Source organism: Helicoverpa armigera, chromosome 6, assembly GCF_030705265.1.
Source record: "Helicoverpa armigera isolate CAAS_96S chromosome 6, ASM3070526v1, whole genome shotgun sequence".
NCBI classification, from domain to species: domain Eukaryota; kingdom Metazoa; phylum Arthropoda; class Insecta; order Lepidoptera; family Noctuidae; genus Helicoverpa; species Helicoverpa armigera.
The window spans coordinates 132895-156467 of NC_087125.1; the positions used below are offsets into that span (position 1 = coordinate 132895).

General features: G+C 34.9%; 1 long non-coding RNA gene and 2 pseudogenes across 1 annotated transcript; 1 reads left to right on the plus strand and 2 right to left on the minus strand.

Annotated features, from left to right (window-relative positions):
- Window positions 1-9: 9 nt before the first annotated feature.
- Window positions 10-5734, minus strand: LOC135116997 (sentrin-specific protease 1-like; annotated as a pseudogene).
- Window positions 5735-6906: 1172 nt separating this feature from the next.
- Window positions 6907-9086, plus strand: LOC135116979 (dTTP/UTP pyrophosphatase-like; annotated as a pseudogene).
- An 8663-nt stretch (window positions 9087-17749) lies between these two features.
- LOC135117033 (uncharacterized) lies at window positions 17750-22107 on the minus strand. The gene is made up of 3 exons (XR_010276599.1): window positions 21748-22107; window positions 20113-20478; window positions 17750-18744 (listed from the first exon to the last, which is right to left on the minus strand). It is a non-coding gene; the product is annotated as an uncharacterized LOC135117033 (long non-coding RNA).
- Window positions 22108-23573: the final 1466 nt, after the last annotated feature.

Sequence of the window (23573 nt, forward strand, 5' to 3'; positions counted from 1 at the left end):
AACACAAAATGATTTCAAATTATTTTATTTATTCCATCACTTAGAAAACTTCGGATTACCTTCGCAGGCGAAACAAAATATCTAAATTATAATTATAATATGAATTAAGTTATTTATCTTAACTATCCTTTTATAATACAGAGATACTTAACGCTAGGACTAAAACTTGCTTCCATGACAAAAGACAATTTTGTTATTTTAATTAATCAAGTATACGGGATTTAAGCAAACATAAAAACACGAAATTAAGTTATTTTTATCGACTACGAAGAAAAAGCTTATAGGAATGAAAATGTACAACGCTGTCGAATTATCTTAGCGAAACACGACGTCACACTGGGCGAGAGAAATGCTTTCCAAAACGCGTCAACACAACCCGGCAAGGTGAATACTTCTTATAAATTATTATCAAATCACTCATAGTCATCACACTCAACATTATATTTATTTTAACATTAATTACTATCTACATAATCTCTCATACATCCTCACGCATGCGTCGTATACTTAACATGGAAATCTTACGTTCATGCGATTATCACAAATTATTTAATAGATAGACTTTGTTCCGGTTGCTTTTGCCTTTTGTCATGGAATTAAATTAACATGAAGAGTGAACTGATGAATACATCGCAATCTTAGATTGCTTTGTGAGTACTTTTGTATGTTCAATAGGTATTATTGGAGTGTAAGAAGCTTGTCAGATCATAAGGATTATTTTATTGATTAATGAAGAGCCCTATAAATATGAAATTGAGTAATGATGTTTGTGCACCTGAATATGTAATTAACTTGTTTTTGCTCATTTCGTCACACTCAAAAAATACCTAATGATAATGGAATCGAATTTATAAATAATAGAAACAAAAATACATTAATTTTGCCATCAATGTTTAGACAAAACCGAAGTTATAGTTCTAAGTTATCCATATAACATCTGACCTTATAGTAACTGGGAATGAAAGGAAAAATTATGTACATTAAGCATTAATTTGTTATTGAGTTTACGCGAAACTTACTAGGCATCAAAGAGTATTAAATTATAATGGGTTGAGGCGCGATACAGTGATGATACATGTATTACATGTTTAAAATGCTTTTATTACACACTATTTAAAATACACTGCAATGAAAATGATGGAGAAAGTAGTATTTAAAATAATTTCGAAAGTAACGCGTAAACACGATGTCAAGACCATTCTACAGATGAAATGATATTCTACACATAAACTCAGATATCTAATATAACCAGTTTCTCACATACCTATAATATAAACAATCATTTCAGACTTGAAAACTGACAATATGTCCATTTGTATTAAAATCCATAAGTTAGTGATATATTTATTTTGTGTTCTAACATACGATGTTGTTTAAAGACTTTTTATTTAGTAGTTATTTGTTTAATTTGAGGGACAATTTTGTTTAGTAAAATTACGATTCATAAGAAAACATGAAACATTTCAGCAACTCTAGAATGAGATTAGTGATGTGACGTGGTCAACTAATTAATCTGTTATGTGACATAACAGCTCGCGAATATTTTATTAAACACATAAGTTATGTTCAAATTTTATTTACAGTACTTTTACTACATGTAATATTTATGCGGACAATCAAACTGACTCTATATACAATACATATAATAAAGTTTTAGGATAGCATGCCGCGACCGTAATAGTAATATAGTTGGTATTACATGATTGAAAGATATCATAGGATGGTAAGCCATTCGTCAAATTAACAGATTTGAACATTTCAATAGAGATGAAAATTACACTTAGGTACATATTTCTGGGATTTTCAACAATATTTTAACTATTTATAATGAAAGGTACAACTATTATTAGTATACGGTACAACGACAACAACAAGAATTAAGGAATGGAATACCATCCGCTGACTGAGTGAGAGCCAACTTCCTAACTTACATTGTATAGATTTCTTTTTAGGTGTTGTTATATTCCCCGTTCGGTTAATCTGGCACTGCGGGCATGTTGGGTACAGAAAGTAAATAGCTCACTAACGGCTGGTGTCGGCTAGAGCAGCAGACGGCCGGTCAGTATCTCGAGCGCGGCCTTGCGGCGCAGGTACGGCATGTGCGCCTGCGAGAACGAGTAGGCCGCGCCGCGCGACGAGAACTCCGCGAACGTGCACGCGAACATGCCGCAGTCGCTGCCGTTCATCTGCTGCGGGATGTCCTGCACACAACATGCAATCAATTATTATTTATTTCTCATCATCAAAATACATGCAATTGGTAGTTCGTTAAACACACATTCAATAAAGATCAAGCTAGTGAAACCGCAAGAAATCAGGCTTATATTATTAGGCTGATAAATCAGCATTCTTTGAACGTCTAAAACAAAGACAGCCCCAACACACCCGCCCTTCACCACTTCCTACATGTTTTGCTGGGAAGAAGTGGCGTAACAAACTCTCAAGCAACTCATCATCATGTTTGTCTATTAGATAAAGCTTGGAACACTCACTCTAAGACACTCAGTCTTCCAGCCGTTATCGTCGAAGGGCGTCCCCTTCTTGTCTTGGTGCTCGTCGCGCAGGTACTGCAGCAGCGCGTCGAGGCAGGGCTGGTTGCGGCCGCCCATGCTGTCGAGGTAGTGTACGCGGCGGCTGCGCATGTGCACCAGCGCCACGCACCAGTGCACGCCCAGGTGCACCGGCACCACCAGCAGGTCGTGCGCGAAGATGTCCACCTGGAACACGTACAAGACATTCTCACTTTTACTCTTTGTAGCCACCTATCATGGCGCCATCGCCAGTGCATGCGCAGAAACCAATAGGCATGGTGACAGGGTTCAAAATAACGATTCTAATTAGTCCGTATTTTAGACTGGCTAAAATATTAGACATATTTTTATTTTAACAAAACAACAAATATTTATTAAGATCAGCTGGTGGTGGCGAAGATGATTATCGACACTTGCAGACTGCTCGGAATTTAGTTGCAAAAGCAGTGATTACTGGTAACATACAGAACAATTAAGGGAATAATAATAGCATTTATTTCACTACATTGGGATCGCATTCCAAGCTCAGATTTTTATCTTACTCGATTTTTAAATTAATATACTTACTATCAACTAACAATTCCATTTTGTTTTGTGTTATTTATAAACATTAAATGCAAAATATGTTCGCAAATGGCTCTCAAGTGTCACACGCGCGACGTGAGCGTATTTAGATGCATGATTCACTGACAAAAGTAGTAGTTTAAAATGGTACCTTTCTCGTCCATCTCCGGTCCAGCCTGTCCACTCTGCATGAGTTTAGGGTAGAAGAAGGTGTTGGTAGCGTACACTTTAGGCAAGTCCTTCCGCTCCTCACTCCTCTGCATCAGCAGGTTCATGTAGAAGTTGATCACTTCGTCGTTCAGCCAGTTTAGTCCTGACAGAGTTTGCAGGTCCCGCCTGGAATAAATAATTGTCATTGATTCTATGTGAGAAAAATCATGGTCCTAAAAGTGTTTAAATTTTTATACCAGGTAAATAAAAATGAATGATGCATGTGGTTTAATTTTACTGCAAAAGTGAATATTTATTAACAAACCTGTGTATCCTCAAATTGAATTTCTCAACTAGGAGCTGTCCAGGAGGGCCGGTCCCAGAGCTCTGTTCACCAACTTCTCTTGTTCAGGGGTGGCGGGCAGCAGCTCTACCGTGGGCTGTGGCTCCTCATAGATGCTCGGTATGCTCAGCTCATACTTCAGCTTATGTTCCAATTGAGCTATCTTCTGCTCATTGTTCACTTTAGATATAATATCTGACTCTCGTGCATCTTTGAGCTTGGCTTGTGTTTCCTGTTTCTTCTTCTTATATTTTGAATCTAATCTTGACAGCCAATCCCCGGAAGTGATAGCCTTGTCCCTGTATGAGTCTTTGAGTGTGTTTATTGGATCAATCTTCTGTGAAGATGTAGTGGATGACTCTGATGGAACTATCTCTACTTCTGAATCTGATGAGTTTATGGATGCTACTGTAATAGGATCATACTCCTTTGATGCATCACTGTCTCTACTGGCAACCAATCCTTTTTCTACTAATTTAATTTCATTTAAAGCATTCTTCTGTGTCCTCTGTGTACGACGGAATGATGCAGCATCTTCTGCTAGATTGACTATATCTAGAGATCTATTCACTGACAATGGTTTTATAGAAGTTTGAACCCGCCGAATAAGTTCCTGATAGTTTCTCTTTTCATCTAAATTAAACACTTCTGAGAGTGTAGACCTAGCATTTCCGTTTAAAATCTATTTCTTGTAAATGAGGAGAGATTGATGTAGTAGGTTTTGCAGTTTGCAACCACCGAGGAAGGGTGGGAGCTTTTATATGATTTGGTGATGCCAGGAGGGGCTTTGAATTTGCTATATGTTCTGGGAGACAAATTCAGCATGCTTCGGTCATTAGGTTTTCGGCTTAACTTATAATATTTGGGTTCCTCTTCAGCTCTATCCGTGACATCCTGGCCGCTTTGGCAAGAAAGTACTTGTAAGGTCTAGTAGGGGTGGAGTGGTAACCCTCTTTACAAAGATTACATCATCTTCCTGATGATTGTGGTCATTTTCGTCATCATCATCCAAATCAATGTATACTGGAGTTGGCTTTTTTGATGTATTTTCTGGTTTAGATTCCAACCATGTTACCTAAAAAGAAAATTTATGTATAATTTGCAACTATTGTTAGGTTTAGAGCTATGTTAAAAACATGGGCCACTTACTTCTTGTTCATCATTTTCATCATCTAAGACTGCATGAATATCATGTATGACAGGTCTGACGGTGTGTGCTTCCTAGGCTTCCTCAAGGGTGTAGCGGTCCATTTTCTGTCAGCCCGACCAATTTGATTGGCACGGTTCTGGCTGCTCTTGTTAAGAGACTCATTAGGTGTGGAAGTGCTTGCATGACCCTCAATTTGTATTGGCACATATCTCACATTTTGCTTTGTCTCTCATCTTTGCTCCATTCATCTAAAACAATAATTAACAAAGACTCTTATTGGATGTGATCAAATACAGAATATTGCGATTAAGTTGTTGTTCTTGAAGCTTAGTAAAGTGATAGTTGGATACTACACATGCAAGTAGATACTACAACTGGGACTTTAGTAAGCAGAACATAATGTGAACCACAACATAGAGGGAAGCAACAAATAGGTTAGTTTACTACTATCCAGGCAATTTTAGCTATTTGGAGCTGAAGGAGGTACCATTTGCGGACATGATGTCTGGGAAGCTGGTCCTTTTCAGTTGTTTGAGTCTCTTGAGGGCCGGTGTTTCATCGTCGGACGATAAGTCATCGTCGGCCCTGGAAAACAATCAAAACGTGTACACCATGCCAATACATTGTTTTTTTCAGTCGCCAACGCGTTTACCCACTTCAAAACTTGGACGCAACTTTCAGTGGTATCCTAAACATTTTGTATTGTTTCGTTAACGCAATAAGAATTATTTTACATCGACTTTGCCGCCATAACTAGTGTTGTAAACATGTAATGTCATACCTGTCTCGTTTGAAGCTTGTTCTTATCGGCGGAGTTTCGTCACACCAACCTAAAAGACTACGAACGTAAGCCACTACGGACTTCATCTTTAGTAAAATTATGTTTCCATCACCTATTTTGGTTGTTTTTTTTATCACAAAACGCTAAAAACGCTACTCAACCTCAATAAAGACAACTGTGCAACACCACAGACAATAGGTTACAGTTACTAGTGATGTGACATGTGACATTTAACTACAGTGCAAAACACTCCGTTAGTATATTGTCTACGGCTGTTTTAGTCGATCATTTTACTGAGGGAGACGCCTGCAGTTAGTCCAGGTTTTATGGGTACAACGATGATGATTTACTGCTTATTTATTTACTTAATGCCTTAAAATCAATCATTTTGAGATATCAGACGACACATTATGGAGTGTAAAACTCTGTAATGTGGTTGTAGGAGGCGTAGTAATCGCATGTGCCTTATTAAAATCGTTTGGATTTTATTACAAATACCAGATGGCAAGAGTTCAACACCTTTGTCGGCCTTATTGCCACCTATTGCCAAGTGTAACACCAAAGGCGCCTCTAAACTATGCAAAGTTGATTAATATAAAATTTTGTAGTGGTGTAGGGTTAATATTAAAATTTTGATTGCGACTAATTTACGATAACTCTATACTTATAAGTAAGGGAACAATATTTTTGTAGGTGTCCAAGGGCCATGTGAGATGGTGGAAAGTATTACTAATGGACCCCACGATTCCTTAGTGCCGTTCTGGCTGGACACCATCGCTTACATACACTAACTAATATCGTTAAATTCCTAGAAATCTCAATTTTGAACCATTGTAGTCGCTTTCGAAAGATAAAATTAATATAAAAAGAGTACCTGCTTATCAAAGTACTCTAGAATAATTACTAATTTCCTGTTAGCTTCAAATCTTGCAGTCTTCTTTTAAAATCATGAAAACGTCTCAGTTAATAATAATTGTGATCGCAATACGCGCCACTTCTAATCAAAGGTTTGTGTGTACTTGGGAAACATCCTATTTTTAGCACTGTGTTTATTTGGTACTTGCACATCACATACTATTGTAACATTCTCGATTCGTTTCAAACAAGCTCCATCGTTCCTTCCTTTTGATCCAAGTACTTTAGCACTGTTTATCCTTAAAAATATCTTATCTTATCTTTGATTATATATTGCATCGAAAAAGTTGCTTCTTTTCGTTTGTTTTATTTGAACCAGTTCTAAGATAAAGTAAGGATGTTGGAACCGATAATGCAAATACTGAACCAAAATCTATAATATTAGCGAGTGCATCGCCAAGCCGAAAAGAACTAGTAAGGACTATTGTAAGTATAACTATTTAATATTTTTGACATTTTTATAGCGTGTCGTCGTGGTCTTCCTGTCCTTATCCTAATTTTATTTGGGGATGCCGTCGTCGGCATAACGTAATTTTCTTCTTCTTTTTAATTCTCTTATCTGCAATCAAATATTCTTTCCATCTAACTTGGCTCTTATTTATCATTATTGCATAAAAAATAGGGATTGCACTGGATCATCACTGGATGCACTGAACTGTTTCTCCCACTGTGATGGCGAGATTAATCCAAAGCAGTGTGTGGCACATTAGTTTGCAAATATTTTGTGCGCAGGAGACTTCAGGAGTTCCACGCAGTGCATGTATACTTGTATATAAAAAAGGATTATGAAAACTGCGTGTCCTGAAGTGATTCCATTGAGTTTCTCCAGAGGACCTTTTCTTTTGTTGAAGTCGGTTGAAACTGGCGCCACAAGACATATGCACGGAATAGTGGTGTGATTTTTCTTGAATATTCCTTCTGAGTACTGGCAATTGCAACCTTGACAAGACAAATGACGTTGACGTTTTTAGCGATTTGAATTTTACCAAAAAAAAGTTCAAAAACGTGCTATTGTTTATGTTTATGTCCTATGTGTATGTAAAATTAATTATAAAAGCATATAGCTTAAAGCAAATATGTTGCAACCGGTTATGCACATTTTGAAACAAAAAGTATAATTTTAGCTAGTGGATCACCGAGACGAAAAGAACTTATTGAAAATATTGTAAGTACAGCCGGCTTACAGCTAACCTACTAACCAATGCAGGATTCTAGATCGAAGATATATTATTTCTAATTTTTTTCAGGGTCTCAAGGTTACACTATGCCCATCGTTATTTGAAGAGAACCTAGATCCAAAGAGTTTCAATAGTTTTCTGAATTTGTAGAAGAAACTGCATTGCAAAAAGTTTTAGAGGTTGAGAAAAGACTTTATCAGAGGGAAAGAGGCCTGATGTAGTTATAGGTGCTGATACAATGGTTACTTTGGGTAAAGAGATGTTTGGTAAACCTACTTCAGAAGCAGATGCATTTAACATGTTATCACGGTGATTGTTTTTTATCAAGGACTGGATCAAATATAAATTGCACACTTAATATTTACCTACTATTAAAGACAAGCTCTTAACAGTGTCCATGTTGCTGATTCTGAGCCATGAAACCTTTGAACATTTGATGAAAAAATTGTCATTACGTAATTTTGCAGCTTATCAGGCGTGTACACCGTGTACACAGGAGTGGTGGTCAAGACACAACACAAAACTGTGAAATTCACTGAAAAACCGATGTCTTCTTTGGCAATGTGGATGACAAGCAAATAAAGGGCTACATTGCTACTGGAGAACCTATGTAAGTTCCTTGTGTCTTATTTATTACTAGCTTTTTCACATGGTTGACGAACTTCTTCCCTTACCTAGCTTAAATAGAACCAGGCATAATCTAGCTTCCCAACAGTGAAAGAATTTTTGAAATCGGCCCAGTAGATTTCTGAAATGCCTTCAAGGTACAAACAAGCAATGACATTTTTATTCATCCATTTTATAAATTGGTATTGTTAAAGATGACTGACCATTCCCAATGTTATAAAAGAGCCAAAATGTAATGAAATTAAATTGATAAACATTTTGCAATATTGGGTGTGGTCAGTTATTTTTCTTGCAAATACTATCTTTGATATGCTTTTATCAAACATTATTATCAGTTTTATAAAATATGTTTTCAGGGACAAAGCCGGGGCTATGGTATCCAAGGTGTGGGGTACATTTGTGGAGCGAGTGGAGGGGATTACTTCACTGTTGTTGGCCTCCCACTGTATAGGCTCAGTACTGAACTGTATGACATGTTCAAAGACCAAATATGATGTTATTTATATATGTTTGTCCCATTAGTACAATGATGCAATAGTTCAATATTAGTTATAAGGAAATAATATAAAGTGCTCTACAGTATCAGTAATTATAATAATCAACAAATAGTATGTTGCAAGGTGATAACAGTAACAAATGAAGGTTTTAATAAGTGTCATTTAACCGTCAAATCCGTAGCGGACCCCAATCGGGGTCTGAACATCAATGTCACCGTAAGCTCGGTTTAGACCCCAATTGGGGTCTGCGAATCAGTCATACACTTTCCTAATTATTTACGCTCATATTTATTTTCTTTCCAATCAAACCACATTTGTGAGTACTAAATAAAAAACTAAATAAATTTAAATTATTTTTACGCATTCAAACCTTTCATATTTAGCATCCCGTTAGAAATATACCTTTTAAAATCCAATCGTAATTACCGGGAATTCTGATCGAACTCGCCATGTTTTTTACATTAGTTGTTTTTAAATTTGAAGACGCATAGACAAGATGGCGACGGTGATAGAAGTTTTGCATCGAATGATCCGATTCGTTAAAATAAAGAATCGATTTAATAATTTTATATTATAATATTACTAAATTGCACTTTTGTATAGGTACTTACCATAATCTGAAAATAAATTAGGAAAAGTAAAATGACTTAATTTATTTTGAAAAAATGCTAGAAAATCAGTGGTAGAAAATACGTTGTAGCCGGAATAAAAAAAATCTTCGGTTTTTAGGGTTTCTGAAGACGGCAAATGAAGACTTATTTATTTCTTCGGGTGTTTTATGTGCAGGATTCCTGTAGACCTGCCAAACTTAATGGCGATTCGTTACTTCAACTTTTAACTGAGCGGCAAAGCTATTTGACGAGAGCCGTAGTTAGGTGTAGTTATCGCAAAATTTTATGACGATTTCATTGTTTGAAAGGGCAAATAGTTCGCTGTTCATCGAAAGCTGGTCCAAGATGGAAAGATGGCCGCCGCCGACTTATTTTAACCGACTTCCCAAAAGCGGAGGTTCTCAATTCGACCGTTTTTTGTATGTTTGTTACGCGATTACTCAGCCATTTATTTATCGATTTTAATGATTCTTTTTGTTTGATAGCGTATACTTCCGAGGTGGTCCCGTTATCATCAGGTCAGGATCTGATGATGGAACCTTGAAAATCGAGGGCGACTTTCGAAAGTTGCAGAAATACATAGGTTGAAATCTTATCACTCAGGTGTTTGCCTGGTAGCACTATTCAACAGTGAAGGTTTTGAGCTGACCTGATGATGGAGACCAGTGAAGGTCGAGGGAACTCGACAACTGAATATTTAAACTTTCTCGTGTTTGTGCTTATATTATTCGTATTTACGAGGCCTCTGCAACAGTGAAGGAGATGGAGACGGGAGAAGTTCGGTTGTCGAGATCCCTCGACCTTCTCTGGTCTCCATCATCAGGTCAGCTCCAAACCTTTACTGTTTCATAGTGTTATCAGACATACATCTGAGTGTCAAGTTATAACCTTATCTATGCTTACAATTTTCGAGAGTTGCCCTCGATTTCTCAAAGTTTCCATCATCAGATCCTGGACCTAATAACAAATATGGGAATATACCCTTTCGACCAAAACAAACATCCAAATTGAGAACCACCTCCTTTTGGGATTCGGTTAAAAATATTTGGTGACTTTAAAATCAATCAATTATTATTGTTTCTCATCATCAAATAAGTACATTACTTTGGTAGTTACAAATTGCATTATATTTCAGAACACCAGGCTTACCCTCATCATCATCATCATCATCATCAGCCTATCGCAGTCCACTGCTGGACATAGGCCTCTCAAGTGCACGCCACTGAGATCGATTGAAGTAGGCTAAATACCTCTATGAGCAGGCTTACCCTCCGCCGAAACAAAAATCTTAGAATTGTTCAGAAATAATATAAGAATAAATTAAAATTCCGTAATAGGTAATAAAAATTCAATTAAAGTTAAAAATTATTACGAATGACGCAACACCAAAATAAATAATACATATAAAAATTTAATGCTAAAACTTTCATAAAACTTAAATATCTTTTTCTTAACAACAAAACAAATTGAACCTATAATTTAAAATTAATAAATAAAATTGAAATAAGTTGCTATTAAAAGAAATAAACTCTTTTGCAAAAAACGGGCACCTATGCGAAATCTTAGTTTTAAGGACAATACGTGTATTTCAAAGGGTTTTAATGATTGTAGTATGTTTCTAGCATCAAAGAGTTAGCCGAGCATGCGTGAGAGTGTATTCTAAATTTGAATTTTGTACAATTGCTAAGAAATTGGTTAAACCTTGTTTTGGACTAATTGCTGGCAGAAAGTTCGTCGGTGTTTTGAAGTGATTTTCAGGAAAATGATAATGCAGTTTTAATTAATGATTAATGTACTTTTTATTAGATCAAAACAGTTTTGAAAAACTATGCGTATTTGATAAAATTTCACCTGCTCTAAATGGGCTATACTGATGATTGATGGCAATGTTAAGAGTTTCGGTATTTTAGTGTAAAGCGTTCTATTGTTTAGATATTGTACCCACGTGTTTTAAAATATTGCTTTTTCATAAATAAACACTATTTAGAAGAGTATCAGTACCTTTGGCTGCGACAAAAACAATTTAAAGTAAGCAGTGCCCATCACAACTCGTCTCCTATCGGAATTTGACATTTTAAAAGACTTGAAATTCTACAAAATACAGAAAATAGCGCATAGACTGTAAGCAAGAGGTCTTAAGGTCTCGTTATCACTGATTTTTAAACAACCTCGTCTCTTGGGAAACTCCGTAGACCTCTGAAGATCTATGAGTCTGAGCGTTCAAATAGCGTGTTTTCATCCCACGGACATTTTATTAAATAAACTTGCCTACACCGAGATTTTCTGGCATCTGCAGCACTTTCCTGCTTAAATCATAACAATAATTGGCTATCTGCTCATTTCTTAAGAAACATACGTTTGGCCAGTAATTTTGAATTCTTGACTCCCTTTCAGCTAAATCGTCGTTTAGTAACCCGATATCTATGGAGTTATCGAGAGCTTCAACGAGGCAATAATTTGACTTTTTAGATAGCTTTAACCCTTCTCATAATTTTTAATGTTTTAATTTTAACATTTATCCCAAAATTTGGTATTTTTCAAATGTCAAAGCCCGATAGGAGACGAGTTGTGATAGGCACTGCTTACTTTAAATTGGTTTTATCGCAGCCAAAGGTACTGATACTCTTCTAAATAGTGTTTATTTATAAAAAAGCGATATTTTAAAACACGTGGGTACAATATCTAAACAATAGAACGCTTTACACTAAAATACCGAAACTCTTAACATTGCCATCAATCATCAGTATAGCCCATTTAGAGCAGGTAAAAATTTTATCAAATACACATAGTTTTTCAAAAATTATTTGATCTAACAAAAAGTACATTAATCATTAATTAAAACTGCATTATCATTTTCCTGAAAATCACTTCAAAAACTTTTCAAAACACCGACGAACTTTCTGCCAGCAATTAGTCCAAAACAAGGTTTAACCAATTTCTTAGCAATTGTACAAAATTCAAATTTAGAATACACTCTCACGCATGCTCGGCTAACTCTTTTGATGCTAGAAACATACTACAATCATTAAAACCCTTTGAAATACACGTATTGTCCTTAAAACTAAGATTTCGCATAGGTGCCCGTTTTTGCAAAAGAGTGTATATAAAATTGGTATTCGATTATTTATAATAAATATCCGATTTAGGTATCGAATGCACACCGATGATAGAAAAAAAACTCTATTCCAAACTCTACTTGTCTGTGACTTTGATCTTGTAAATATTGTTCATTTTATTGTGTATTTTATGTGCTGATTTTTAGTTATTGAACATAAATAAGTGCACGAAATGTATTGCAATGGATTGAAAATGTTATAAATATGACGTTTGTGTTGTGTTTGAGAAAGTGATGCGATTATTTATTGGTAAGTTTTCACCAAATTTGAAATGCCTAACTTTTCGATAGACTTAAAAACACCGTAATTATTATATTTTTCTGAATTAACTGACCCCATTTGACCTTTGCACGTTGTTGTCAAATAAGTGAGCTCTAAAGTTATAGGTAAAATACTTCTAATCAGGCATTACGGACTTAGAATTCATGTGTTGAAAGTTAGTACAAATTTTTGACTTCCATGTCGCGATTCAAAATATCCCGCCGAATCAACGGTATAGTCATATGTCAAAATCTTGTCGAGCAGAGGGGTTAATCTATGAAAAGAGGAAGTATAGTTAACTATAAAAGGCTCTTGTATTATTCCACATGGGATTTTGAATTAGCTATGCCATTTATTATAACAGTATCTATTTTTTTGTAATAATAATACAATTTGTAATAGAATTATACAATTCCCTTATGCTGTGATGTGATTGTTTACCTATCAGAATATAAGTGTAACTTATACTAGTTAATTTGTTATGTTTTACTTACAATGACTTAATAAATGTTGTTTTTCAATATATTTTAAAAACTTTTTTTTGGTTGGTGGGAAATCATTAGATAACAGATTGACCACTATGAATAGTAGCTGTTCTGTGGTAGTAGGTGTGTAGACTTTATTTGAAATATTGTCTAGATATAGTTGACACCTAGATACTTTTAAACCATGTACAGCTCTCGCAATCTGGAAGGCGGAATAATCGGAGTTCAAATATGCACATGTGGCCTATGTTGAAGTGTAACAACGACACGCGCAGCGAAAAAGTTTGGCGGGAACTATATCTCTATTACTTTGCTAGTTAAAGTAAATGAACGTGAGTCAGACGTCAACTTTTTCCCACAAAAGCGAGTCAGGTAAGCAGGCAGAATTACCCACCTAAACACTGCAGCCTGACAAGACAATACCGGCGTGGGCGCATAATTACGCAAGTAATAAGCACTTGTAACACACAATGTTCCTACTTCATTAGCTAGGTTTTCCATGTATTTATGCGCGCCATTGTGTCGCGATGCTCTCGTTTCGATGGCTGTCATAATGCATGGGAGCCGAGCGCGGAACTCTTACGTACGTATCGATTAGAAGTGCTTCTCGATATTAACGGATTATCGATAAATCGATAGCGGGATGGAGTAGTTTGTCATTCTGAGATTAGTACATACTTAACTATAGTACTTGTTCGAAATGGTAAATTATTCAGCTAAGCTCAATTTTATTTTTCGCCCGATTTTCAAATTGATTAGCTCCTGAAATACGGAAATGATTTTTATCTACCCTTAATTTAAAGTATAGGCTTTCAAACGAGACCATAAACATTTAACTGTAAATATTGTATCATTGGCAATCGTTGTATTTGTATAGCGCAAGGGGTGATTCCATTTTTGCTCGCGAGAATCAATATTATGTCCTGGTATATGCGTTCATAAAGTTACATAGGTACATGGACTAATTTCCCAGCGCGATTAACAATAAATAAACATCTGTCGATACACTGTCGGCCAACCATCTCTAACCTCATTATTTTTGAGTGGGACAAGCATAGATGTAATAGGGACAAGATCCCACTACGCCTGCTCTAATAAAAAAAGTCTATTGTACTCTGTGGGAACTTGAGATTTTGCCACCTGTGCGCATATTTTGTATTCCGAAAGAATTTGTTTTGGCGCGTCGAATCACGCCCATAACAGAAAATGCAGTTTTATTGTAAAGATACATAAATAAGTAAAGATAACAATGTCTATCTATGTTTTAAGGTCTTTCCCAAGTAACACAGATAGCATTATAACAAATCAATCGTGAAGTGATATAGAGCTTAAGATCTATGTAAGATTTTATAAACGTTCACCAAACAGCCTGACGCTATATATAAGCACCTAAAAGCCATTATAATACATTACGCTGTATGACGGTTGGTTAATGGTATAAAAAAATGCTTTTATAAATCTGTTAGTTTTAGTGCGGCACGACGCAACGTCGCTGTATAGCTTTTTGCATGTTTTTATACCTTTACTTCTATAATAGCATTTTTAAGTAATAAATAAATGCCTAATGCTGTTGTGTAGCATAAAGTTGAACCATATTAATGCACTGTTAATCCATTATACAGCCTTGGGCAGTTTTCAGAAGTTTTCGTTTCATTATAGCATTTTTTCATAGTAAGTCAATGCCTAATGCTGCTGTATAGCATAAAGTTGAACCATTACAATGCTCCGTAAATCCACTGTACAGCTTTTAGCTGTTTTCATTACCTTTGGCTGTTTGATAGCATTTTTGTATATTAATTAAAAGCCTAATGCTACTGAACAGCATAAACTGAAATCATTGTAATGCTCGCATTTTTCAAGTTCCACTGATTATTGTTGTAAAACCAATAGCTCTTTAATGACATATATTTGTGTTATAATACTGCATTAAGCTGTACATATATTTACCTTTCTGTGTTTGTAAAGCCTTTTGTTTTTATATAGCCCTATAAAGGTGATAATATAGCATTAAAAAAATTACGTTATAATTGCATTGTATCGCTTCACGTGTAGTTCTGTTGAAAAAAGAATATTAGTTTTCAAAATGCTGAAAAATCATGGAAAATAAAAGCAAGGACTGGAGGAATAAGGCGAAAAATATCAAAAGAATATGCAAGAATAATGATGACTTCGCATGAGGACAAAACCAATGCACGACGAAACGATTCAAGTTATAATGATATTAGAGAAGGTTCCGTAGGCCCTCAATATAATTTTCAACAAACCTATTCTGGTCCATTTAGCGATGACTTTTGTAATGCCGAATTAGATGACCACGATGTAATGCCCGATGTAATGCCAGATGTAAGATCTGAGAGTTTTGAAGAAAGTGAAGATGACAATGATATTGATAAATATGTTAAAGTATCGTCATTTCGTGAAAATATCAGAGAATGGGCAATTGAAAGGAATATTACTCAAATAGCGTTAAAAGATCTTGCAAAAATTATAAATCAATTAATTCCGGATATATTACCTACAGATCCAAGGACCATTATAAAAACACCAAGATGTGTCAACATAAAAAAATTAATGATGGCGAATATTGGCACAACGGAATTACAAATAATTTAACTACACTATTGAAAAGTGGACAGATGTTCCAAAATGTATTTCTTTAAATTTTAATTTTGATGGTTTACCAATTTTTAAAGCTCAAAGAAAGAATTTTGGCCAATTCTTTGTAACATTTATGAAAATCCAGACATAAAACCTTTCGTGATTGGAATTTACTATGGAGTAGGAAAACCTAAGAGTTTAGCTGCATATCTAGAAGATTTTATTAACGATCTTAATAATTTATTGGAAAACGGAATTTCGTTAGTGCAACAATCTGAGAAGAAAGTTACAGTAAAGATCAGATGTTTTATCTGTGACTCACCTGCTAGAGCTTTCATAAAAGGTATATGTTTATTATATCCTTATCTATAGTTATTCGAAATCTTTTTGTTTATCTTGGATTTAATGGACATGATATATTCTAATAAGCTTTACCTATTAGAGTATATCTAGTTCCTTTTATTATTTATTTGATAAATTAAAATTTAACTTCTTTCTATCACAACATTTCTTTTATTCTTTCAGGTGTTTGTAACTTTAATGGAAAATATGGCTGCATGAAATGTATCACTGTTGGTGAATATTCCTACAACTCACACACAGTTACATTTCCTGATATAAGTTGTTCTGAGAGAACAAATGATGGTTTCCGTAGAAAACTTTATGGGGCACACCATAAGATTGATTCCCCTATGCTTAATCTTCCAATAGATATGGTAAAAGATTTTCCAGTTGGTGATTCGTTGCATTTAGTCGACTTAGGCATTATGAAGAGGCTACTAGTTGGATGGCGTGATGGTAATTTTGGAAAATATCGAACGAAATGGCGTGCTATGGATATTGAAGTTGTAACAAATTTCTTAAACAAGTGCAATATTTTACCAACCGAAATTCATCGAGCAGTACGAAGTCTGGAATATCTAGCATTTTGGAAAGCTACTGAATATAGAACTTTTTTATTCTATCTAAGTATTATTATACTGCCAGATGTGCTCAATAATGCCACATTTTCACATTTTCTGAAGTTTTACTGTGGCATTACAATCTGTTCAACTGAAAGGCATCTGCCTATGCTGCCATTAGCTAAAGAACTGCTAAAAGATTTTGTCAAACACTATAAAGACTTCTATGGAGCAGATTACGTTACTAGTAACGTGCACAATTTAACCCACGTAACTGCAGAAGTTGAAAGATTTGGACCTTTACACTCATTCAGTGCTTACCCTTTTGAGAATAAGCTGTATTGCATTAAGCGATTGCTGAGAGGTGGAAAAAATCCGTTATCACAGATAGCAAATAGAATAGTTGAAGCCACGGAAGAGTTTAATGTTAAAAATCCTGAAAAAAGTGATCATCCGTTCGTAACGGCAAGCAGAAATAATTTCAGAACACTTCATTTACAACGATTTAAGGTTTCCCCAAAAAGAAAGGATAGATACGTGTTAACAACTTTCAACGATATAGTTGAAATAAATGATATAGTTGAAGAAATCAATGGGACTTGTATTAAGGGCTTGAAAATAAGTAACAAAGAAGATGTGTTTACGTATCCAATAAAATCCTCACGTTTACACATTTACAAATCAAAAATTCACGATAATACCAGTTTTAACATTGTTTTAAATCCTAAAGATATACAATGTAAATTAGTATGTATTGATCATTATGAATACTTATATTTCATACCATTATTGCATACGTTCCAATAAAAACCCAGTTATTTTAAGCATTTTTGTTTTATTTAAGTACGTAGGTAGATTTTAGGGTTATTAAAGAAATAGTGTAGGCATATTGCAATTGTTTTCTTATTATTACCTAATTAAAAAAAGATTGATTATACAAATTTAAATCAAAATTATTGAGTGCAGAAACATAATTTTTATGGTTGAATAATTGAGATTGATTACACAAAAAAATATCAAAATTAAATATTTAGTGTAGGACTTTTTACCTTTTAAAAACTTAACCACATAAATACGTTGATTAACACAAATCATATTCATCCTCATCATCAATAATATTATTAGTAATATTTTCTTTCTCCAATGCTTGTTCTTGAATTACCTGGCTTTCTTCTTCAGTTTCGTCGTCAACATCAATTGCTGCACGTGCTTCAATTTGTATGCTTTCTCTTTCAGTGTCTTTGGTGTCATCATTTGGTGGCTTTTCATTCCCAGTCTTTTGTCGTTTATCTAAATTATCCTTAAGCTTGCGAGATCTCTTAGAAGATGTTCTTACGTTTTTCATGCATTTCCTTTGCGTTGAATTTCTTGTAACAATTTTGAAAAATTTTTCGTTATCTTGAACAGTATATGTTGGATCCCAAGTTAGTATCATTGCATGAAAGAATTTCAGAAGGTTCTTGTAGTCTTTAAGGGCAATTTTGGACCTATCTCCTCTACTTCCACCCGCCCAGGAACACAAGCAAAGGAAATCCCGAGTAAATAGAATATCAAGTAATTTATAAGCACAAGTTATTCCTGTGCCGTTCGAAGGTGTGCATAAAATGACAAATGATGTCGAAATTTTTTTTTCTGTTTTGTCTGCTAATAACTGGTCCAGTGATATAAGCTCTCTTTGACTGTCAATGGGCTTGAACGCAAACTTTCATTATCTGCAGCGTTTACATCTTTCAATAAAGTAACGTTTGTACCAGTTGTACGCCCTCATTTATCTCTGCGAGTTGTACAGTTATTTCATCTAACTGAACAGATTGTCTGGCCAATTCTTGGGTTATCTTTTCTTGGTTTTGACAGCGACTTCTTGAATTTGTAGTACAGCATCCAATTTTTGAGCAATAATATTTTGATTACTTAAAATTAGATCAAAGTTCACAGTTTCTGCGTTTAATATCTGTAGTACATTTTCACTGTTAGTGAAGTTTTCAGTAGCTGTGAGGTTAATGTTTGAGTTTTCCTGATTTTCTTGATTGTATGTCTGAAAATAATTCAATCAATTTTAATTCTTTCTTGTCTTAACTGACATTTAATCACTACTTAAGACTTTAAGTAGTGATTAGTTAAAATGTTGCTTAAAAGGTGATTAGAGATTTTTATAAGTAAGGGGCTTAATGAAAAAAAGCAACGCAGGCCTGGTCTCGTAATAAGCGCGCGGGTAGATCGCACAACACTACGCTGATCACAGATTATATAATAGTTAATACGTAACAGATAAATCACTCCATACAAAAGTCCATACCTACTGTTATAAGCACCTACAAGTTCCCCAACTACCTACAAATTCCTAGCTGCGTTATAAAATGAACCTTAAAGCTCGAGCGCTTGATTGTTATTCCAATGCGATAGCGCACAGTTCAGTGACTGCAACCGTGCCGTGGCCGTGCTTAGGGTTGCTTCTTACAATTTATTAATATTTAAGTTGGAAACGAAGTTACGCTTATTTTAAGATAGCCTTTTTAAAATTGAGTTTTTAAATAAAAGTAATATCAAGAATATTTTTCTTTAGTTAACCTACTAAAATGGATCGTCTACTAAAATGGAGTATGGGTACATATTAGTAATATTACCTAATACGTAAGCATAGTTAAGTACTTAAGTAAAGCTTTCGTCTAAATCAAAGGCGGTTTCCAACTATTTTCGAGCACAAGTGCCATACCCCATATGGTACTCCGTCGAGTGTTGATACATACCTAAAATTGGTTTCTGCGTAGCGACATGCGTAATGTTCCGAGTCGTCATTAAGTTATTAAGTTGGACCAGAACTATATCTACTTACACTCGAGATGTGTTTTGAGCTACAAAACTCATAATACAGTTCATATAACTAAGTAGGTATCTAAAGTAAAACAAGTAGGTACCTAATGATCTCTGTTGTTACTGTAAAGTAAGTAAATGTAAAAAGTAAATAAAGTAGACAAGTATTAATTTATTTAAAAAAATAGAATTACTAGATAAGTAAGTTCATAAATATAAAATGTTTCTAAATCTTACAATAGTCGCATAGAAACCAACACAACTCAAAATAATCCATCAGTTTGTGAGGTAGCTTAAAACCTAATAAAACCAGCAGCATAACATGCCACGAAATAAAATAGTAATATTGAGGCGCGCGCGCGTGATACTATTGAAAGCCCTGAGCCGCGTGGGGTTACCGGTAATCCAGCGAGCGGTAGGCATTTATCGCGCGCAAGTACGTCGAGTGACAGAGGCCTGCGCTGATCTAGTGCCGTGCGATCTACCCGCGCGCTTGTTACGAGACCGGGTCTGCGTTGCCACGCATCCCGCTGACTACGACACATAATAGTGAGTAAAATGCCAAAACTACAAACAAAAAATATTAACTTACCAAATTATTAGCCAAAAGTTCAAAATTTATTTCTCCTTGACTTGGCAGGTCAACTGTCTCTCGAGGCTCAACCACAACTGTATCTTGAACATCTGTGTCTGAATTTTCTTCCATTGCAGATAATTCATCATCAGCAAGCTGGTATGTCTGAATATTGTTTCTTTTCAACGTGCACTTCATTAATTTCCAGTCTTTACTGGGTTTAGATTGGTCATCTTTCATTAATTTAAACAGAGTCTTTTAGGCGGCCACCACAATTTTCCTTTATCTTCCCAGAAAGAAGGTACAATAACCAGACTTTTTCTACCTCTCTATTGTCTGCACTATTTTGTATGTCATTTTCGGTAAGGTACCTAACCTTAATCACTGAAAATATAAAACAATGTTTTTAAAAGCAATAGGTAATTAACGGCAAAGAAACAACATTAGCAGTATATATATACCTAAATACACTGACAAAATGTAAAGAATGGTCCTTTTTATAAACTAATAAACTACGCAAGAAATACCTAAAGACAAATAACGAACAATACGTGCGACCAACTCTGTGAGTCTTTCGCAACTAAGTCGGTTCACGTGGCGGGGAGAGGGGAATGTGAAGATGGCGTCTATGTATAATTTTGCAACTCATTCTAATAGTATCTAGTAGAAACGATAGCTATAATTGTTAGTTATAATATTCACAAAGACTTTTCTATCATGAGTTGTGTTGGTCCTCATCAAGGACCATCAGTGAAAAGTAGTTTTGTACCATTTTATCACATAATACAATTTTATTTTTTATTGCTAACTGTAGTAGGTACGTCTGCATAATATGCATTTTCTATTCGCATAATGTTTAATAGGCACATAAGTACCTAAGGGTCAATTCCCACTGAAAGAGCAGCGGCCGGCAGCGGCCGTAAGAGCACGGAAACTGACTGACTGGCCGCTGCCGGCCGCTGCTCTTTCAGTGGAATTGACCCTAATTGTCCCTTCAACGGTGAATTCGTTCAGATGGCCTTGACGAACAGACTCAACTTCTAAAAAATAGGGTTAAAATAAAAGGATATGTATGAGTTTTGTCTTTTTGTTTAAGGATCACTAAAATTGCGTTTTATAACGGAACAAATTCACAGTCCATGTTCAGTCTCCTGGCATTTATGTGAACACTTATAATATTGCTTTACAGACGATGGCACTACAGTGGTTTATCAAAACTCTTCTCTTTGGCCTTTGGCTTAATAATTGTTCACATATAAGTGTTTGTGCTGCTAAGAGCATTAATAAGCTCATATAATGGTTCACCAAGCTGCTTTAAAATGACACCATTTTGTAAATATTCCATTGCCAAAAAATATTATTATTTCGACTTATGTAAAAAAATAATCGACCTATTCATTAATTTAGTAGTAGTATTAGGTTAATTTAGTATTTTTAATTTATTACGTTAACTTAATAATGCAAAAATTTTGTTAAATTGCAGAAATACGTTTTTTTTTATTTCATACTTTTTTTTTATATAACAAAACCAAGACAAAACCTTTGTAAAATGAAGGCGCGTGAAAATTTTCAATAAAAACTATATAGACATTGACAGTAAACTAAATTCCGCAGTAATATTTGAAGACAATAATAAAAACAAGAGAAACTTACCGAGAATAAACAAAAACAACAAACTCGCACTCAGTTTTTGTCACCACAGTCAATATCGCAGACAATTACTTAAATTATTATGTTTTTCTATTGTACCGTATGGCAATAAGGATGTTTTTTCTGTAATGCCAGATTGATTTAAGTTTCAACTGTGAACACATGAAGAATTTTAGTGTTGTATTAATGCTAGTACAATGCTTTTGTAATGCGATTAACAACTTCATTGCCAATAATTGTGCTAATATAATGCAATTATATATTTTTTTACAGTATTAATGCTAATATAATGCTTTTGTCATGCTGTTAACACTTTTTTGATTATAATAATGCTAATATAATGCTTTTGTCATGCTATTAACACTTTTTTGACCATAATAATGCTAGTATAATGCTTTGTAATGCCCTTAAAGTGCCCATTGTGAACCTATTACGTGCCAAAAGCTGTTTAATTTGTGCCCAAATCAGCACTTGATTAGCAGTATAATTGTTTATAAAACTAATATAGAATTAGATCATAATGCTTAAACGATAAATACATGCCGTTATTCGGCTATTATATGGCTTCACTGTGTTACTTGGGTTACCAATGATTGATAACGAGGTGAACCGAATAGATTGATGATTTGAGTTTCCGATATATCTACCTAAACAATTTGACAGTTTTACCTAAGTACTTAGTTTAAATGGGTAGGTACCTATTGGACACATAATTTTTTATAATTAAACCGGTTGATGTTTAGGAGTACAGGTAGAATTAAATAACTGCCGATCCTGCTACAACGACTAAATTATGAAACTAAAACATTTCCTTCCCGTAGTAAACCTATTAATCTTACTTCCGTATTATAATAAAACAATCCTCAGCATCCAAATCTCACCTACATCCGTATAGAGTAAAAATCGGCGGGTGGGAATCGCGGGCAGATGCGTATACGCAGCGCACCGCGGCATGTGGCTACACAATGCATTGGCATACATAGAAATGTAGCAGAAGGTTCAAAGGAAATAGAAGTTCCTATTTAGGTACTTCCTCTTCGAATTTCCAATGCTCGGTTAATTTGCTTGTTTAGATTAGTTTTAGTAAGTATAGCCTTACAGCTAGCCAGAGTTTGAAATCTGCCTACAGGCTAAGAATAAGCTGAGCGTGCAACGAAAATTGACGTATGTTTTTCAAATAACCGTCAATAGACAATTTTATGGTCCGATTTTTTTTAATTGTATTTTTTACAGGTTAAAAAATACTTATGTAAGTTTTCGTATGTCACGCAAATTGGACCTTCTGTGCTATATTTTTTAAATAAATAGAATATATGTATAGGAAGATAATAGTGATCATCTGTGATGTTTTGGACAACTCTCACGGCTCCGCTAGGAGTAGGAAGGAGTTAATTAATTTAATAAGGATATTAATATTGTAAGAGCGGTTAGTGATTACAGCGGGTTGCTGTGAAAATTGGTTTGTCTGAGTAAGATTTTTGAGTAAAGTTTCTTTGTGGGTACAGTTTACCCTGTTTTTAGGGGTTTGTTCAATGGGCCTTCAGTTCAACACCTTTGCACTCTGCTTGCTATCCATGACCACCATTTGTAGACCAGTATTTAGTGCGAAACATGCTGGAGGTTTGAAATCATCTCGTGGCACCTGAAACCAAGAACTGACATAAATCGGCCTCATCGGTGTACTTCGTTGATGCTAATTAACTTTACGAACACAAAAGATCGCATACGCACGTGTTTCAGCTTAAACGTTAAAATGCAACATTGTACATGTTTACTTTAAGCGGAAAGCTCAAGTTCATTACAAAATTAACCGTGTGTTTGTTTGTCGC